Here is a 21,737-nt window from a genome sequence, read left to right on the forward strand (position 1 = left end):
TATGCAGAGTACATCATCAGAAACGCTGGGCTGGATGAAGCACAAGCCGGAATCAAGATTGCTGGAAGAAATATCAATAACCTCAGATATGCAGATGACACCACCCTTATGGCAGAAGGTGACGAAGAACTAAAGAGCCTCTTGATGAAAGTGAAAGAAGAGAGTAAAAAAGTTGGCTTAAAGTTCAACATTCAGAAAACAAAGATCATGGCATCTGGTCCCATCACTTCATGGCAAATAGATGGGGAAACAGTGGAAACAGTGGCTGACTTTATTTTGGGGGGCTCCAAAATCACTGCACATGGTGACTGCAGCCATGAAATTAAAAGACACTTACTCCTTGGAAGGAAAGTTATGACCAACCTAGACAGCATATTAAAAAGCAGAGATATTATTTTGCCAATAAAGGTCCATCTAGTCAAGGCTATATAGTTTTTCCTGTAGTCATGTATGGATGTGAGAGTTGTACTGGAGAGCTTTTTTTAAAGCTGACCACCAAAGAATTGATGCCTTTGAACTGTGCTGCTGGAGAAGACTTTTGAGAGTCCCTTGGACTTCAAGGAGATCTAACCAGTGCATCCTAAAGGAAATCAGTCCTGAATATTCATTGGAAGGGCTGATGCTGAAGCTGAAACTCCAGTACTCTGGCCACCTGATGTGAAGAGCTGACTCATTGGAAAAGACCTCAATGCTGGGAAAGATTGAGGGCAGGAGGAGAAGGGGACGACAGAGGATGAGATGGTTGGATGGCATCACTGACACAATGGACATGAGTTTGGGTGGACTCCGGGAGTTGGTGATGGACAGGGAGGCCTGGCACGCTGCAGTCCATGGGGTTGCAAAGAGTCAGACACAACTGAGCAACTGAACTACAACAACACAGATACCTGGGAATCCAGTGGAAAGTACCAGAATATTTTATTTTTCAAATGTAAAACAGGCAGGTCTTTATAAATCTGGGGAACCCTGAGCCAAAGAGAAAACTCTGGGAGGCAGCAGAACTTACCTGGCATCGTGTACCTGTGATCTTTCCTTTTTTAAAAAATTTTTATTGGAGCATAGTTGCTCTTCAATGTTGCATTAGTTTCTGCTGTACAGAAAAGTGAATCTAATATATGTATACATGCCTGCATGCACCCTAAATGGCTTCAGTCGTGTCTGACTATGTGCAACCCTATGGTCTGTAGCCCACCAGGCTCCTCTGTCCATGGGATTCTCCAGGCAAGAATACTGGAGTTGGTCCTTCTCCAGGGGATCTTCCCGACCCAGGAATCGAACCCAAGTCTCCCACGTCTCCTGCATTGCAGGAGGATTCTTTACAGCTGAACCGTGGGGGAAGCCCATATGTACACATATATCCCCTCTTTTTTATTTTTTGGATTTCCTTCCCATTCAGGTTACCAAAGAACATCGAGTAGAATTCTCTGTGCTGTACAGGAGGTTCCCACTAGTCATCTGTTTTATACATAGGAGTGTATCTACGTCAATCCCAGTCTCTCAATTCATCCCTCCCCTTTCACCCCTTGGTGTCCATACATTTGTTCTCTATACCAGTGTCTCTATTTCTGCTTTGCAAATAGATCCATCTGTACCATTTTCTAGATTTCACATAGGTGCGTTCATATACGATATTTGTTTTCCTCTTTCTGACTTCACTCTGACTGTAAGCTTATCCACAGCAGATGCTATTGATGCCTGGCCTCTAGTCCTTCACCCCTCAAGCTTTCCATGTTTGCCAAAGACCTCTTCCTGCAAGCCGGGGTCAGGCCAGGGAGGAGAATAAGGCTGACCTTCCACTCCCATAACCTAAGAGTACACACCTCCCTAAACTTTGTAGCCTAAATGCCTCGCTCCCCTTGCCTTAGTCCCAGAGTTTCAAGCACCTGTGTCCTCTGGCCTGGAGCTTTTTCTACCTGAAGGAGCAGGTTCAGCCTTGAGCCAGGCAGGCTAGCACCGCCAGGGAGTTGATCAGCCTGGCAGGAGCTCCAACCAGTGATAAATATGAGCTAGAGGATAGATGTTCCTGCTTCCTCATTCCTCAGGTGGGACAGCGCTAAAGCCCTAACACCAGTGCTCCGCAACCTCTGGCATCTAATGCCTGATGATCTGAGGCGGAGCTGATGTTAATACCAAAAGGAATAAAGGCCACAATAAATGTAATGCTCTTGAATCATCCCCAAACCATCCCCCACCCCAGGGGGGTCAAAAAGTTATCTTTTTGTCCCTGGGGCCAAAAAGCTTGGGATTGCTGCTCCATGCCATTTTTCAGAAATCCCAAGTGTAGGGCTGCCAGATTAAGCAAATACAACAAGCCCAGTTAACTTTGAGGTGAATGATGAAAAAGAGCATAGATAGGGCCCATATAATATTTGGGACATAAATGTAAAAATTACCACCCTGAGAAAACCACAACTGGAAAAGACACATACCCCGCAGTGTTCACTACAGCACAATTTACAACAGCCAGGACCTGGAAGCAACCTAGATGTCCGTCAGCAGATGAATGGATAAAGAAGTTGTGGCACATAGGTACGATGGAACATTACTCAGCCATAAGAAGGAACGAATTTGAGTCGGTTCTGGTGAGGTGGATGAACCTAGAGCCTGTTACATAGAGTGATATAAGTCAGAAAGAGAACAATATCACATATTAACACATCCATATAGAATCTAGAAAGGTGGTGCTGATGAACCTATTTGCAGGGCAGAAATAGAGACTCAGACATAGAGAACAGACTTACGGACACAGCGAGGGAAAGAAAGGGTGGGATGAATTGAGACAGTAGTACTGAAACATACACATTACCATATGTAAAACAGACAGCTAATGGGAAGTTGCTATGAAACACAGGGAGCTCAGCCTGACACTCTGTGACAACCTAGAGGGGAAGAATGGGGCGGGGGGGAGGTGGGAGGGGGGTTCAAGAGTGAGGGAACATATGTATACCTATGACTGATTTATGTTGATGTATGGCAGAAACCAACACAACAGTGCAAAGCAATCATCCTCCAAGTAAAAATAAATTTTTTAAATAATAAAAATTTCCTGTTATTCACCTGAAATTCAGATTTAACTGGGTGTCTTTTATCTGGCAACCCTCTCTCATGATTGTAACTTGCTTACTAATACATTCTTTTCACTTCCTTACTTCCTTCCACGTGCTCCCTGGAATCACTTCTCAATTAAATGATCTGTCCTCAAATCCTAGTTAATTCTGGAAAAACCCAACCAAAGACAGAGACTTTAAGCCACTAAGGATAGAAGTGTGGAAGTTTCTCCATCAAAAGCCCTCTGCAGCTTATCTGGGCAAGAGCTAAACACATCACAGATCCCTAAAGTGGATGTCACTCCGACTCCACCCTTTCAACCAACATTGAAATTCTGCTCTCTGAAAAGTGAGGAAAAAAAAGACTCCGTGAGAAAAAAAAAAGACTCCTATCAGTCTCCCCAGTGGACTGCGGATGTAGAAAATGAGCTTGCAATGGAGGCTGAGGTATGTAATAAGGGGAAACCCTGGAATTCCACTGCAGTCTCTGAATGATGTTTCATGACGGCCAAGACTATAAGCTTGGGCTCTGGGCTATAAGATGGGGTGTGAGGCTTCATGGGCCACTTCCTGTGTGTAGTCACGTATGTGACCTGAACAAGGGGGCTCAGCCTGGCTGAGCCTCTGTTTCCCCATCTGTCCAACAAGGATAATAATACCTGCCACACTGGGTACCCGGGGGCATCCAGTGACATGATATAAACAAGATCTCTATGATGATGATGTTACTGTCTTGTTGGATTTGTTCAGCACAACCCTAGGGTGTCACAGCTTAAAGGTTTTGCTTCCAAGACAGAAATTGGAGCAGTGCCCATAGGACGTCCATGGGGTTTAAGTCTCTTCTGGTATGAGGCCCTGGCTCTGAACAGTTGGCACAGAATGAGTCCCACAGCCAAGAGAAAGAGTGGACACCTTCTGGCAAGTCAACTCACAGTATGTACTGAGACTGTGTATGAGCAGTGGGTATCTTTTCAAATAGGGCTTCCCTGGTGGCTCAGAGGGTAAAAAAAAAAAATCTGCCTGCAATGCAGAAGATGCAAGAGTCATGGGTTCAGTCCCTGGGTTGTAAAGATCCCCAGAGAAGGAAATGGCAACCCACTCCAGTATTCTTGCCTGGGAAATCCCATGGACAGAGGAGCCTGGTGGGCTACAATCCATGGGGTCACAAAGAGTCAGACATGACTGAGTGACTAATCATATATATATATATATATATATATATATATATATTATATATACTGAACTGAGGTGTTAGAGAAGACTCTTGAGAGTCCTTGGACTGCAAGGAAATCAAACCAGTCAATCCTAAAGGAAATCAGCCCTGAATATTCATTGGAAGGACTGATGCTGAAGCTGAAGCTCCAATACTTAGGCCACCTGATGTGAAGAACTGACTCATGGGAAAATGAGTTGCCACCCTGATGCTGGGAAAGAGTGAAGGCAGGAGGAGAAGGGGACGACAGAGAATGAGATGGTTGGAGGGCATCACCGACTTGATGGACTTGAGTTTGAGCAAGCTCCGGGAGTTTGTGGTGGACAGGGAAGCCTGGCATGATGCAGTCCATGGGGTCACAAAGAGTCAGACATGACTAAGCCTCTGAACTGAACTGATGTATCTTTTTAGAAGGAACATAAGTTCTTTACCAATTAGTGCTAGACCCGACTAATTCACCCATTCTCACACCTGCCTGTCCTCTGTGGGCATTTGACTTTGTGACTTCTGATCTAATGTTGTTGTTGTTCAGTCACTAATTCGTGTCCAGCTCTTTTGCAACCCCATGTACTGTAGCCCATGTCCGCAGGATTTCTCAGGCAGGAATACTGGAGTGGGTTGCCATTTCCTTCTCCGGGGATCTTTCTGACCCAGGGATTGAACCTGTGTCTCCTGCATCGGCAGGTAGATTCTTTACTGACTGAACCACCAGGGAAGCCCCTCTGATTTAATACTGTTCTGTTGTGTTTTTTTTTCCCCCACATCTTTTAAGTGTGTGCTTTCTCCCTAAATCCTTGAATAATGTACATGGACAATGTTTCATGGTCTCATCAGGCCCTGGCATCTTATATGTACCCAATGGGGTCCATGTACTGTAGTTTGAAGGCACAAAGGAGATTTCTGTGTGCATGTTTGGTCCTGATAAGGGATAAATTGCACTCCTCCTTCTAGCAAATAAAAGAGAATTCAAATTTTTGAACAACAGAAAAGAATTCTAGGATCTGTCTTTTCCCAGGTCTCTGCAAGAAAAGAGTTTTAAAACTGTGAAGATAATCCTTACATGAATAATCTCCAATCAGGTGTTTTCTTTTAAACTTGCTCTAAAATTGTATCAACTCGTTAGTATCAGGCCACTCTTGAATGATGACAAAGTAAGACTTTCAACTCCTAATGGCTTTTTGTTTTCAATTTTTGTTTTGTTTTTTTGTTTTTACCCAAATCACATCTTGCATGACAAAGACTTTTTTTATTTTTTATTTTCTTGATTCATAGGTCCTTAATGAAAGCAAAATTCAACCTTACACTAGTCTTGTATGAATTAGGGACCGTGTAAACAGTACTTAACAGTTCTAATTGAAGGTCAGTAAATCCCCAAGAGATTAAACGAATCCTGCAGGGAGCCGTGTAAATCTCCTTTCCTTCTATAGCAGACCAGCCAAGCCCCCAGCCTGCTTTGTGCAAGGCTTAATAAGCATGGCATGCATCTAATCAAAACCATTTTGCACCCAAAGAGGTTAGGGGCGTAAATCACAATTACTCTTGGCACTAAACCCTTGGCCTGAAGAGGCCCAGTGTTGCCAAAACTCATCAGGAGCTGACTTCTAGAACTTAGCTGTCTGGCACAGGTTTCCACGTCTGAGTGTCCAGCCTGCTTCTCAGCAGGAGAATCTAGATGAGGGTATAAAATCTGAAAAGAAGAGCAATTTCTAATGACCCCCTGGCGCCCTCTGCTTTCTACATTCCTTGCCAGCTATTGCCTGATACAAAACAAACAAACAAAATTATCTTCATCTTGATCTTCAGATGCAGCCCAAACACCCTCCTTGACATTCCTGAGTTAAATTTCACTCTTTGCTTCAGGGTTACTTACAGTGTCAATGCCTAGATCTGTCCTGGAAGTGCCATGAATTCATTTATTGTGTCCAAATATGCACCATCTTAAAAGAAAATGGTGTAACGTCCCAAGAATTTGGCAGAAAGGAATCCAAGCCAGGAATGTTCAGGAAGGTGCCTTTGGACCTGCCTCTGAATGTCAAGATGAAGACCGTATTATTACCCCTGGTGCCTGCATGCTCAGTCATGTCCGACTTTGCAACCCCATGGACTGTAGCCCACCAGGCTCCTCTGTCCGTGGGATTTCCCAGGCAAGAACACTGGAGTGGGTTGCCATTCCCTTCTTTGGGGGATCTTCCCCATCCAGGGATGGAACCCTAGTCTCTTGGATCTCCTGCATTGGCAAGGTGGATTCTTTACCACCGGCGACACCTGGACTCCCTTTGTAGCACTGTAAGCTGTAGTTGTGAACAAGCAAATGAACAAATAAAATGAGAAGAATGAAAGGTGGTCTGTGATCTTCAGGACCAGAGTAATCTGAGTGAAAACCTTTTCAAGATTTCAAAATGCAAAGTGAGCAGCAGCCTAGATCTGTTGTATCTATTAAATCTGGTCCTTGGATCATGCATTTCAAGTAAATATTATTCTCTTTATTTCACACATGGGGAAATTGAGGCTCAGAGACTGGAATCCATATCTTGGGGTCACCTCGTTGGCTGAGTGAGGAACCTGGGGTTCAAATCCCAGCTTCAGATACAATCCTCTGTCTTTTGACATACCACTTCTTAGAGGAACAGGACAAGGAAGATACTCAGACCCCCTCCAGAAAGATTCACACAAAAGGGAAGTGACACCCAAACTGCTAAGGAATAGTTCTTCAAAGACAGCCAGTAAAACTAAGAAAGAACATCCTGAAATAGGACTCAGTAGCCCAGGGATCTCAACTCATTGGGATTCTGAATGCTTCTCAAGGTTTGCTCCACGGACCACTACATATCACAGTGCCCTTGGAAGGACACCTACACACCATCCCAGATATTGCCATCAACTGGATGCTCTTTTCCATTATGGCAAATGGTTGCCCCATTCATGGTCTTCCTGGCCATGCAGAGTAGGAGTTCTCTGCACTCCCTCTTGATGTCTAGCCTGCAAGCTTTGTAAGATGTTCTAGGATGACCCTGATTTTCCTCTGAAGTGGCTGCTGACAAGTTAAAGCCATGTCTTCTTTCCATCACACAAATTGTCCTGAATGATCTCGGAAGTCACTGGCAATAGCGTCTTCTCTCAATATTCTGGAGACTCACTATGGCCACATCTCTGCTTTTTCACTCTTTATTTTCTTCCTCCTTCAACTCTTTTGGAGCATCTGGCCTTAAGTCTCTGGACACCTTAAGGCAAAGGGAGCTTATTGTGAGTACGTAGAATTTTTAGGATTGTCAATGGAAACCTATCAGAACTCTGATTTTATTCAGGTATCCACTCCTTCCCCATCTGTACATGTGGGAGCAGCTAAGTCTAAATCAGCAAGCATCTTTTATTAGTCTGGTGGGGAGTGCATGTTATCTAAACTACTCCAATGTAACGAATTAGAAGGACCTTTTTTTGCATGTGAGTGTAAAATGCCTTCTTCTCTCTCAATTTCCACTGGCAGGTATGACCAGGGAAGCCATGGTTGGTCATGGCTGGTCACCATGTTGTGACAATGAGTGGAACCAGCCAGCCTGAGGATAAAGCCACAAATGGAGATGTTAAGAGTGAAAAACCATTAAGGTAGGGATGGACTGGGAGTTTGGGACTGATGCACGTATGCTGCTACTGCGTAAAGTAGAAAATATTGTTTAATTCCACTTACACAAGGTACCTAGAACAGTCAAATCAAATTCATAGAGTCAGAAAGTACATCAGTAGATGCCAGGGACTGTAGGATGAGAGGGGTCAGGAGGAGGAACAGGTATCATAGTTAGTGTTTGATGGTGACAATTTCAGTTTATCAGGAGATGGATAATGGTGAGAGTTACACAACAATGTGAATGTACTTAGTGCTACCGAACTGCAGAGTTAAATATGATTAAAATAGTATGTTTTATATTATATGACTTTTACCAAAATAAAAACTTTCTTTAGAGAGGAAGACATAAGTGTAACACAGGTGGGAGGGAGACTTCATTTTATGCCTTTTGTACCATCTGAAATTTTCGATGTTAACCATTCAAAAATAAATGCATGTAAAATGGTCTAAAAAATTTGTCAAGTTGCAGAAACAAACAAACAAAAAAAAAGTGAAAACAACTGAGTCATTGAATCATTGGAGACACCGCTGAGCTCCTCACCCATCCCTGCCTGAGTCCACCCTCACTCTGGACTTCCATGAAATGATGATGCAGATTTAAGTCTGGGTTTTGTTACTCCCAGCCCAAAGCAGCGTGACGTGTAACAATACTTACATTCAGAACTGAGAACCGAAAGTGATCACGCAGCTTGAGAGCCGACATCCTCTCTGCCTTTTCCTCCCTCAGAATCTCCCTACTCCATTCTCTTCCCTTCCTCAACTACCCACATCCTCCCCACCCACAATCACCATCCATAGTTAGTCTGTGATGGGTCGCGGTTGCTGCCGGTCACTTCATCAGTCCCAGTCAGCCTCGGGTCAGATGAGCATCAGATGAGCATCTGAGAAAGACAGTCAGTTACCCCTCCAGAGCCACTTTTCCACCCCTTCTTTAGAAATAGAACCCATAAAGTTTGGTCACGTGTAGTGATGTGGATGAACCTACAGTCCGTCACACTGAGTGAAGTAAATCAGAAAGAGAAAAACATCCTGTATTCACACATATAGGCTTCCCAGGCGGCGCTAGTGGTAAAGAACCCACCTGCCACTGAAGGAGACATGAAGAGATGTGAGTTCAACCCCTGGGTCAGGAAGATCCCCTGGAGGAGGGCATGGCAACCCACTCCACCATTCTTGCCTGGAAAATCCCATGGACAGAGGAGCCTGGCGGGCTACAGTCCATGGGGTCACAGAGTCAGACGTGACTGAAGCGACTTAGCACACGCACACAATGTATATATGTGGAGTCTAGAAAAATGTTTCTGATGAACCTATTTGTAGAAGTAGAGATGCAGATGTAGCGAAAAGACTTGCGGACACATTGGGGCAAAAAGAAGGTGGGACGAACTGAGAAAGCAGCATGGACACATGCACACCGCTGTGTGTAAAACAGACAGCTGGCAGGAAGCCTCTGTGCAGCACAGGCTCAGCTCGGTGCTCTCTGATGACCTAGAGAGGTGGGGTGGGGAGGGAGGGAGGGAGGGAGGTGCAAGAGGAAGGGGATACATGTATACATATAGCTGATTCATTTCATTGTACAACAGAAGTTAACACAACATTGCAAAGCAATTATCCTCCAATTAAAAATGAATAAATAAATAAAAAAAATTTTTTAAAGTTTAACTGGACACATGGCTGCCTTAGATAAAGACTATTTTTCAACTTCCTTTCAATCTCAGTCATGGCCATGTGACTAAGTTCTGGCCAATAGGAAGTCTACAGAAGTGGTGGATCATAGCCTTAAAAGGAAGATGATGTCTTCTGTGTCCCCTTCTTCCCATCCCACTGAACAGAATACAGACTTTATGGCAGAAACTGGAGCAATCACCTTCGATCCCAAATGCTAACACAGAGAAATGAGATAGAAGGAGTCAGAGACAGGGATTCCATCCCTGTGGGATAACCATGCCAAATGCACTGCTTATGCTTGGACTATTGCAAAAGAAATAAGGCAGTTTTCTTGGATTATTATTATTTTGCTCTTTGTTATAGCTGTAAGGATCTTAACCTAATTAACACACACCCCTGAGCTAGTAAGTGCCAATGTCTGTGCAAAGACCAGCCTCTCTATACTCACCCCACAGGGAGTGGCAGACAAGGCAGTTTTAATGATGGAAGAATATCGGGCATGTTGGCAATTTGGCTGAAATGTCCAACACTATGAGAAGTATGTCTTTTCACTCTAATTTCATCCTTTTCCTCCTAAATTCTATTCGACTCTTCTCCAAGTCACAGGGATATATCTTCTTTTTTTCTACACCTCTTTTTCATTCATAGGTATCTTTTCTTCCTTCACTTTTATTTACCCCCTTTCCATTAAGTAATACTTGTAACCCAGTCTCCCATACAGTCCAGTCTCTAAAGTCAGAAAACAAAGTATTCTTGGGAACTTCCCTGGTGGTCCAGAGGCCAAGACTCCCCGCTCCCAATGCTTGGGGCCTGAGTCCGATCCCTGGTCAGGGAAGCCAGATCCCACAGGTCACAACTAAGAGCTTGCATGCCACAACTAAGCCCTGGTGCAGCCAAATAAATTAATTTTTTAAATTTATTCTCAGTCCTGTCTCCATCAGCATCCTCCATTTAGATGTCAGTTGTACCTGGAAATATCACCTCTTCCTCTCCCCCTTTAAAATATCCATCTCTGAAACTCCATCGTCACAGATTTTCTACCTTTCTCCCCTCTCCCTTAACTCTGGGAATTTTTATATGCAGATACAAAATCCTCTGTGATTTCTTTCCTTTTTTTTTTTTTTTTTTTTGGCTCTGTTTCACCCATTACCCAGATTCTCCAAAACAAAGGAGGGCCCAGGGTTTAATCTAGTAAGACTCCTTCCCTTGTAGAACTTGGAAGGTGGGATGGACACTATAAATGGCCATATACTAACGATTTTTGTCACTGTAAGGCATTTGTCTGAGACGGGGTTTTCTGAGACAGAGATCCATAGTCAGGGGCTTCACTGGGGATTGCTCACAGGAACAATAGCTTTCAGGAAGCAAAAGAAGCAGGACTGGGGCTTCCCTGGTGCCTCAGTGGTAAAGAATCTGCCTGCCCATGCAGGAGGCTTGGGTTTGATCCCTGGTCCAGGAAGATCTCACTTGCCATGGAGCAACTAAGCCTGCACGCCACAACTATAGAGCCTGTACCCTAGAGCCCGGGAGCCTCAACTACAGAGCCCAGATGCCACAGCTACTGAAGCCTGAGTGCCCCAGAGTCCGTGCTCTGTAACAAGAGAAGCCACTGCAATGAGAAGCCAGCACACCACAACCAGAGAGTAACCCTCACCTGCTGCAACTAGAGAAAAGCCCTTGAAGCAATGAAGACCCAGCACAGCCAGAAATAAATAGATAAGTAAAAAGCAGCAGCAGCAGCAGGACTGGGCAGAGGAAGAACATGGGCTGTGATGCGGGTGACTCAGTCAGTTCTACAGGGAACTCAGCAGACAAGATGGTTTATCAGAGCTGGTTTAAGTCAACACAAGGGCGCTGGACCTTTCTACAGCAGATCCATGAGTCACTGGGTGTAGGCTTCCCCCGGAGAGTCCTGCAGGTCCTGCAGAGAGACTCAGCTGTGAGCCAGAAACATCTAACATCTCTGGAGCTAGAGGAATGAGTCCCTTGGTTCTGAAGATGGGGGCATCTAGATGGCACACCACAGCATCCACTGCAGTTTCATGGTCAACACAGACCTACTGCAGACCTACTCTGTGGCAGAAAATGGGCACCTTTTCCCAACTCACCCTCTGCTCGTCAACCCTCTTTTGGCTGTTCTTCCTCCGTCCATCTCCCTCTCCAACCCCCACAGTTCGCCTGGAGCCAGAGCTTCAAGAATTGGCTGGCGCCTTAATTGCTTCTCTCTCCTCCATGACATCGATTGGAGGTGACATTTCCCGGGCACGGAGCTGCATCCCTGTGGCTGCATATTCCCCCTGTCACAGGAGATCATCGGAGCTGTCACCAGTGGAAAGCTAGAAGCCATCGGAGGAGCAGGGGTGGGCGGGGGCACAGAGATCCCGGGCAGCATTCAAAGGGTTGGTGAGACACACTTCCCAGAGCGGGTTCCAGAGGCACTTTCTGCCCCGCTGGTCTCTGCCTCCAGAGAGCTGACAGGATCTGACATTTCAGGGGGTTACCCGACTGAGCTCCACCGACCTGGTCTCTCACCCAAAGCGAGAGGGAAAAGGCTGGATCCTGGGTGGCAAGCCAGTCCCTGAGGATGGAATGGAGCCATGTGAACAAGGAGAGAAAGAAATTCATGAACAGAGAGGATTCCGAATGGCCTCTAGGGGAGAACAGACTTGGTTGAAATTCCGGCTCTGACCTTTGGAGATGGCTCAGTGGGCCCAGTCATAGAATGGGGATAATAATACCCACCTTTCCAAGGGTAGTTGTGAGGATTAAATATGAAAATCCATTGGACCAAACAAGGCAAAAACACGGGGGTGCTTCTGATTCCTCTCTTTTGATTCCTCCAGCTTCCCTGTTCGCCTGTAGCCAATCCATCACAAATTTCCAAAAGGTGCCCTAAAGATGACCCCTTGCTCCGTCTCCTCTGCTAGCAAGCCATTATCATCTCCGGCCTGGACAACTTCAACGGGCTCCTGCCTGGTCCCTCTGCTCCCACACTTGCTGCTCCAAGGAACGGTCAAGGTTGTCTTTGTCAAACATATATCAGATCACCTCATCCCCCTGCTTAACACCTTTCAGGAGGCTCTCACTGCGCTCAGAAAGAAAAGACCCTCCAGGCTCCAACCCTGACACCTGCCCAATTTCTCCCTTGCCCACTAGGCTTCAGCCCTCCACTGCCCCTCTTCCGAGAACATGTCAACTTAATTCCTACCTCGTTGTCTTTGAACTTGCTGCTCCCTGTACCTGGAATGCCCTTGCCCTTACCTCCCCTGATTGATGTCTTGGCCACTTCAGATCTCTGCTCAGAAGTCATCTTCTCAAGGTGGTCACCTGGGACTGCCTAACGTCAAGTATAACCTTTAGTTTGCATGCTCTCTTGCTCTGTGTGTGTGTATGTGTGTGTGTGTGTCCCTCTCCCTCTCTCTCTCACACACATACACACCCACACACTTAGTTTCATCATTTCACTCTGCAAGCATTCTCTAGTTCATTGTGGTACCCATCTGAGCTCCGTGTCAGCCTCAAATCTTCCCACTTTATTCACCACCATCTCCCAACCCTCTAGCATGGTGTCTGAGACTTGATACATACTTGCTATGTGATGAAGGATGCACATACTGAGCCCCTGGTAAATAGACTCTAACCATTGCAAAGAGCCAACTCATTAGAAAAGACCCTAATGCTGGGAAAGATGGAGGGCAGAAGGAGAAGGGGTCAACAGAGGACGAGACGGTTGGATGGCATCACTGACTCAATGGACATGAGCAAACTCCAGGAGATACTGAAGGACAGGGCAGCCTGGCATGCTGCAGTCCATGGGGTTGCAAAGAGTCAGGCATGACTGAGAGACTGAACAACAACAAATCCATGACTATCCCTACTAATAAGGGAAGCCTTCTAACCCGATACCAAAGCTCAAGGCACATTCAGTGGGTGGTGTTGGCACCACCCACAATCACAGTGGTGAAACCTGCAGCTGGAAAAGGTCTCGCTCCACCCTCACCAGCTTCTAGAGCTGTAATTTCAATTATTATTCTGGCCAACAAAGGCTAAACAGGTACGGCAAAATGTTGCCAATCCATCTCAATTTCAGTTTGTCACCCAAGATTCATGGGCTAGCCGAGCATAAAGGACCCCAGAGACTGTCCAGAACAGCCCTCTCATTTTTCAGGTGGGAATATTGACGCCCTGAGAAGTTAATCGCATCACTGGTTCTTTGACACAGGCGCTCCTGTCCTGGATGTGTCGTCCTCGGCAGGGCTCTGGTTCTTGTGTACATGCTCTTTGCCTAACTGGCTTCTGCACGTCCTTCTGCTGAGAGCTTAAGTGGCATTCCCACTGGGACTGATGCTTTGACCCCTCCCATACGTCTTCCACAAACCCTGTTCTATTGCATCTTTTTCACACATTGAGGAATCACTCATCTAATTATCCGCCCTCCCCTCCCGGGGACTCAAGTCCATGATGGCAGGAAGGCATCTCCCATATGCGCTCCTGTATCCTCAGTCCCCTGGCGGTGATGGGCACATCATGTATGTGTGTGTGCCAAGTCACTTCAGTCTGACTCTTTGCCACCCCATGGACTGTAGCCTGCCAGGCTCCTCTGTCCATGAGGATTCTCCAGGCAACAATACTGGAGTGGGTTGCCATGCCATCTTCCAGGGGATCTTCCCAACACAAGGATCAAACCTGAGTCTCCTGCATCACATCATAAATGCTCCCTTAAGCACAGGCATGGGTGAAAACAAACAGAAACCTGCCTTTCTGATGGAAAATGTTGAATTCTCAAACCGTCTGCTTATGGGTGCAAGGCCAGTCTTCATCCATTTTCCAGCCTTTCCTTCTCCCATGCCACATTTCCTTAGCACTTCTAGTATCAGCTGGATTTTATTAATAATAATAAAAACAGCCTATGATTTATGGGGCACCATGGGGCCCAGGCTGACTAGGGGGCTTAAGCTTTGCACATAAAAATCAAGCCTGCTACCTGAAACCCAGCAGCTCGGTAAGGAGGGGGGAAATGAATGATCAGGCCCTTCTGGACCAAAGCACTTGGGTTTCTTCTTCCAGGGTTCCCGCCCAGGTCTAAATGGATGAGCCCACATTCTCCCACCACACTGCTCCCATCCTCCCTGGCCTACTCTCCTGAGTTTGTCAAGGTCAGGGCTCTGGAAGCCACGGGTATTCCTGTAAGTCAGAGAATCAGAGCATCAGAGGCTGGAAGGAGACCTTGAAGATCAACTAGATTAGAGGTCATTTTTGGCTTGCAGAATTGCTTTACTTGGCCCGTGTCATGCTTGTAAGAAATGTAAATAAACTACAAACATTCAAAAATCAGATTTTACATAAAAAGCTGGATATCTCTCTTCTCTTGAAAAATAAGAAGTTCTGGCGACATTACGCCGGCATTCCTGTCTGGCAACAATTAGCAGGAGCTGAATGATGGGTGCATCCTTCAAAGGGTTAAGGGCCCCCAAGTTGACCCAGTCACCCTTTCTCCCTAGTACGCTGCTACCCAGGCTCGCTTCACCTACGTTCATAAACTGTCTGGCCCCTGGAGTAGGAAAGGGCAACCCAGTGCAGTATTCTTGCCTGAAAGATTCCATGGATGGAGGAGCCTGGCGGACTACAGTCCAGGGGTCGCAAAGCGTCAGACATGACTGAGCAAGGGAGCGCACATACAAGAAGACTTTCCCACCCAAGAATCAGCCGACTCTCCATTTTACAGATGAAGACACTAAAGTCCAGGGAGGAAAACTGCGTTCTCTAAGGTCACCCAGAAGTGAAAACAGACCCAAGCCTAGACACCAGTCGCCTGGCTTTCAATCCAGGCTCCTTTTCCCAGTTTGCATTTTTAGCACTGTTGCTGGTGAGGCTGCTGTGCTAATTTTCTGGGGCTGATGTAACAAATGGCCACAAACTTGGAGGCTTAAAACAATAGGGCTGGGACTTCCCTGGTGATCCTGTGGCTGAGACAAGGCACTCCCAATGCGGGGGGCCCGGGTTTAAATCCCTGGTCAGAGAACTAGGTTCGTCATGCCACAACCAAGCGTTTGCATGCTGCAATTTAAAAAGATCCCGCATGCCACAACTAAAACCTTGCACTGCCAAATAAATAAATAAATATTAAAAAAAAAACAACTCAGGACTTTATATGCTCTTAGCTCTGGAGGCCAGAAGTCCAAAATCGAGGCGGTGGCAGGGACAGGCTCTCCCTCTGAAGGTTCTTAGAGAGAATCACTGCCCACCTGTTTCAGCTTCTGGAGTTCCCAGCATTCCTTGGCTTGTGAGAGCATCACCCCATCTCTCCCTCTGTCTTCACATGGCCTCCTCCTCTGTGTCTCTGTATCTTCCCCATTCATCTGTCTAATCTCCGTCTGCCTCATTTTTATAAGGATTCCTTTTGTCAAATTTAGGTCCCACCCAGGTAATCCAGAATGATCTCACGTAGAGACATTCTTTTTGGAGATAGCCATTCAACCCACCGTAGCCACTAAGCCACAGGAGTTCCCTATAATACTCCAGCTCCTTAGTTATCTATTTATAACTATAGCTGATTCACTTTGCTGTAGAGTAGAAACCAATATTTCATTGTAAAGCAACTCTACTCTGATAAACATTAATTAAAAAAATACCCCAGCCCCATGGCCAAGGCATCAGCCTAGAATGAGTATTAAATGCTGGCAGTGCCAGTGCAGGCTGGCCCGAGACCCTAGGATGCATCGGAAGCTGCAGGAAAAATGCAGATTTTTCCAGAATGTTCCTCACAGGTGACCCCCACAAAGACAACACAATAACTGTAATCATTTATATTACCAATAAAAATTATGGTCATCATGGCAATAATAACAACAACAACAAGAATAGCCAAGCATAGACATTGCTTCATGTAAGCCTCCATAAGAAAAATGGTATCATTATACTCAGTATAATGATGAGAAAATTGGATCCACAGAGGAATTAAAGTCACTTCACCAAAGTCACACAGAAAGCAAGTGGTAGAGCCAGGATCTGTCTCAGGTCTGTCTGGCTCTAAACCCAAGAGCACCTGACTTAAGTTTGGGCATCTGTGGGGAGTGGAGAAAGATGCCCAACTGTGCACAAGCAGACTCAAATAGTCTGTTGCTTTTTCATGCAAAAGAAGGAAAAGAAAGAAAAGAAAAACTCCAACCAGGAAAAAACCAGGCCTGTGCTGATCTTCAAGATACTTTAAAATCCAGAAAGATGTGAATGTTGTCATTACAAAGGAAATAATGTCTCTTATCACAGACTAACGCTCATCCACATGAAGCCTAGTGAGGCTGGTATAGAGATGGTGCAGCAGCCCCTGGCATCAGAGTGAGACCGGTTCTGGGTTCAAATCCTGCCTCAGTCATTTACAAACGGTGCAACCTTGAGCCAACAATGTCTTCTCTCTAGGTCTTAGCTCTTCACAGGCATCCGTGAGGATAATACCTGTCCCTTATCTTTGAGTGTTGGTAAGAAGATCAAATGAGATACACAGCGGGTGACTACATAGTTAATACTGTCTAAACCAGGGCATGTTGAAGAATGAATGCTATTATTGATCTGGGACAACAGATGTAAATGGTGAATGTCTTGGGAAAACCTGGATATAAAGTCACCCCAGACCTCAAGTTCTCTAGCTCAGCTGTACTTGGAATCACTTGGGTAGTTCTAGTAATGCTGTTGCCTGGATCCCACCTCCAGAGTGGGCATTGTGAAATTTAAAACTCTCTGGGTATTTCTGATCTGTAGCCCTGGTTGAGAACCACATGCCCCTAATCTATTTTGAGGGACCATCACTGCTAAGTATCATTACTCTCACTATTACATCATTATTGTTATTATTAGAGAGAGTGACACATATAATGCTGAGTCCACTGTAATGATACTGGTGAGTAGCATTATCATTAATAATCATTATTGACAAAGAGAACATTCCAAAGAGTAACATCTCGCTAATTACCACGAGCCTGACTTAAAACAGTGGGTCTCAACAGGGGACCATTTTGCACCCCGCCCCAAATTTATATGGTAACATCCAAAGACATTTTTGGTTGCCACAACCCAGAGGCAGAGGGGGAGGGCAGAATGCTACTGACATCAAAAGGGTACAGACCAAGGATGCTGCTAACAGCCCACAATGCATGGGACGGACTCCCACAGTGAAGAATTATCTGGTTCAAAATATCAGTCACGCCAAGGATAACAAACACACTTAGAAGCTGGGATGGGGAGAGACTCTTGAAGTGGAAAGTCACGTCAGGAACTCAGGAGCAGCCTTTGTAGTCCGGCCTTCACACTGCAGCTGTGAAAGGAGAGGAGAGCCCTGGGGCTGGCCCTGGATTGCACAGTCGGAACCTCACTTAACCCTCCCTCTGGATTCAGATCAGCACACACCAGGTATGCACTCGAGATTGCCTTTCGACTTGGAGGAGCCGTTCAAAAGTCTTGGCGTCTGCCAGTGCTGGAAGTGTTTATAAGAGACTTCCTTGGGAAAGAAAGGTCATCAGGGAAAACCAGAAACAGATTTCTTTTCTTTCTCTGGCTCACTTCTGTCAGGCACCTCCAAGAAGTTTACTAACACCTAAATCATGGACATGGAACTTTTAGAAGAAGAGATGGGAGAAGCCGTTGATGGCATTGCAAGTAGGCCTGTGCCAAGGGTCAGTCCAGGCTGTGGTCTGGAGCAGAAGGCACAACTGAGGAAGGAAGGAAAGAAGGGAGAAAGGATAGAAGGGAGGGGGAGGGGAAACGAAAGAAGAGAGGGAGAAATAGGTGGATAGACAGATGTGTGAAAGGATAAAATAGCGGCAGGGTAGATGGACAAAAGAATAGGGTTGAGGGGTAAGTGGACATATGGATGGGTTTGTAAACAGGCAGATAAATGAATGGATGACTACAGGGATGGATGGATGGATAGATAAATGGGTGGGTAGATGGATGAATGGTGGGTTGATGGACGAGTGGATGGATGAATGAGTGGGTGGATGGATGGATACATGAATGGGTGGGTGGATGGACGGATGGGTGGGTGGATGGATGAATGGGCGGGTGGATGGATGGATGGGTGGGTGGATGGATGAAGGGTGGGTAGATGGATGGATGGGTGGGTAGATGGATGAGTGGATGGATGAATGAGTGAGTAGATGGATGGATAGATGAATGGGTGGGTGGATGGACGGATGGATGGGTGGATGGACAGATGAGCGGGTGGATGAATGGATGAGTGGGTGGATGGATGGATGGGTGGGTGGATGGATGAATGGGTGGGTGGATGGATGGATGAGTGGGTGGATGGATGGATGAGTGGGTAGATGGATGGATGGGTGGGTAGATGGATGAGTGGATGGATGAATGAGTAGATGGATGGATGGATGAATGGGTGGTTGTGGATGAGTGGATGGATGGGTGAGTGGACAGATGGCGGGGATGGACAGAATGGGTGGGTGGATGGACGGATGGATGGGTGGATGGACAGATGAGCGGGTGGATGGACAGATGGATGGGTGGATGGATGGATGGATGGGTGGGTGGATGGATGGAATGGATGGGTGGATGGATGGATGGGTGGGTGGATGGATGAAGGGTGGGTAGATGGATGGATGGGTGGGTAGATGGATGAATGGTGGGTTGATGGATGAGTGGATGGATGAATGAGTGAGTAGATGGATGGATAGATGAATGGGTGGGTGGATGGACGGATGGATGGGTGGATGGACAGATGAGCGGGTGGATGGATGGATGGGTGGGTGGATGGATGGATGGGTGGGTAGGCGAAAAGAAAGAAGGAAGGATAGAAGAATGGAAGGATAGATGTTTGGGAGGGTGAATGGTGGGGGTGTGTGGGCAGGCAGATGGCAGATGGGTGAGAGTGGATGGATAGATTGATCCATCTCAAAGATTTATCTTTATGTAAGGTTGTAAATGGGTGGTTCCCTTGCTGAGTATGGCAGCCAGCATGTCTTATTTGCTCACTCCATGCCCTTAAAGAGTGGCTCTCAATCTTAGCGATGCACTAGAATCAACTGTAGAACAGATTAAAATCTGTTGTTAGGGTGCCATCACCCACACCAACTATGTCACAGTCTCTGGGCATGAAACCTGATGTCACTACTTTTTTGAATCCTCACATGATTCAAATGGCAGTCACACTAGAGAACCAACATAAATTCAAAAGGCAAAGCAACAGGCTAATGTTATGCTTGATCAAAATGCATGCAATTCTTTACCTCTTGTCTTATGCCAGTTCCAGTAGAGTTACTTGCCTGGCCTTGGTAAATACCTGAATGTGTAGCCAAACTTTGGTGCAAAACTGAAGTTAATATCCTCCCCTATATCAAGAGACTGTGTGACTTCAGTCCAATGGCTTAGATGCTCTGTGCCTCTGGTTTGCCACCTGCAAAGTTGGAGCCCATGAAAAATAAACATCCTGTAGTGTTTTGCAAGGAGCAAAGGACATAATGTCTTGCATATTGTAAGCACTTGATCAATGATGACTATTATGATTACTATTATGAATATAATGTGAATACAATATCTCCTAATTCATAGATATGGATAATTGTCATGGACAACATGTATGAGTCATGTCCTTTATGCCAGGTGTTGTCCTAAGACCTTTACATCTGATATGTATTTTTTTAAGATTTTTTTTTTAATGTGGACCATTTTTAAAGTCTTTATTGAATTTGTTACAATATTGTTTCTGTTTTATGCTTTGGTTTTTGGCCGCAAGGTATGTGGGTTCTTAGCTCCCTGACCAGGGATCAAACCTGCACCCCCTGCATTGGAAGGTGAAGTCTTAACCACGGGACTGCCAGGCAAGTCCCTAGATTTGATATGTGTTAACTAACTGAATCCTTGTAAAATATCCTTGAGTCATGTACTACAATTATGCTCATTTTCCAGATGGGGAAACGGAAGCACAGGAAGGCTGAGTCACTTGCACATGAGACACGCAGCTCACCCTGGTGAAGCTGTGACCTGAGCCCAGGAAATGTGTTCCATCCTTCATGGCACCAATCTGCCTAACTTAGAACCCATACAGTCCACCCCTTGTTTCTCTAGATGGGACAGAGGCTTATAGAGAAGAAATGACTTCCCAAATTCTCACAGCTCATTATTGAGGAAGACGGCCATTGGAATAGCACCAAATCCTCCTCTCTTGCCTGCCTGTGCTCTGTCAATACCCCTTAAAGTGGGACCTGGGGCCCTTAAGTCATTAGGGACTTTTTTGAGTCTCAGAGCTTTCATTAAAATACAAATACTTCTAAGGGGTGGTCCCTGGTAGAAGGACATTTATGTGCTCGTTCATTAATGCAATGAACATTTATTAAGCGCCTACTCTTGTGCCAGAAATGGTGCTGGGTACCAAGGACACAGTGGGAGTGAAAACATACACATCTCTGACCTTAAAGGAGGTCGCTGGTGGCTTAGCATTTCTCAGCAGCCATCGAAAGGGCTGAGGCCTGGGTTGGGGGGTAGGAGGTGGAAGGAGGGGGTGCACTCAGAGCAGAGAAGTAGTCCCTTAAAACACCTGTCTTTTGAGGCTCCTCTGTGGTCCAGTGGCTAAGGCGCCCAGGTTCCATCCCTGGTGAGGGAACTAGACCCCACGTGCCGCAACTAAAGATTCCGCATGCTGCAACCCCGATAGCAGATCCTTCGTGCTGCAATTAAGACCTGCTGCAGCCAAACAGATAAAATATTTTTTAAAATAAAATGAATCAGAGCTCAAAAAAAATTTTTTTAATAAATAAAACACCAGACTAATGATCTTGATCAAAGTAGCTTCCCCCTTTCAGAGTTTCACCAGCCCCCACCTCGGCCTCAGGTCCAACTCACTAGCAGAGGGAAAGAAAGCGTTCTCTTGAATCTCTATTTTTCTTTTGTAAAATGTATAGTATTTTCTTGATGACTTTGTCAAAACAGCATAAAAGAAAATAATGAGGGAAATCAGCCCCTTAATTGCACTACCAAACTGCATTGGGGGGTTGCTCCCTGCCAACCTGTGCAGTCATGCCGCTGGGGAAGTATCAGACCCACCAGATCTCCGATTTTGACTTGTGATGTATTTTCTGTATTGATTTAGCAACATTACCTTCCTCTGGTTTCTCACCTGCAGAATGGGGCCAATTTTCTCTTCCTAACCCTGCAGGATTGTTTGCTAGAGGGTATGAAGTAAATA

The sequence above is a fragment of the Bos mutus genome, chromosome 17, assembly GCF_027580195.1.
Source record: "Bos mutus isolate GX-2022 chromosome 17, NWIPB_WYAK_1.1, whole genome shotgun sequence".
NCBI lineage: Eukaryota > Metazoa > Chordata > Mammalia > Artiodactyla > Bovidae > Bos > Bos mutus.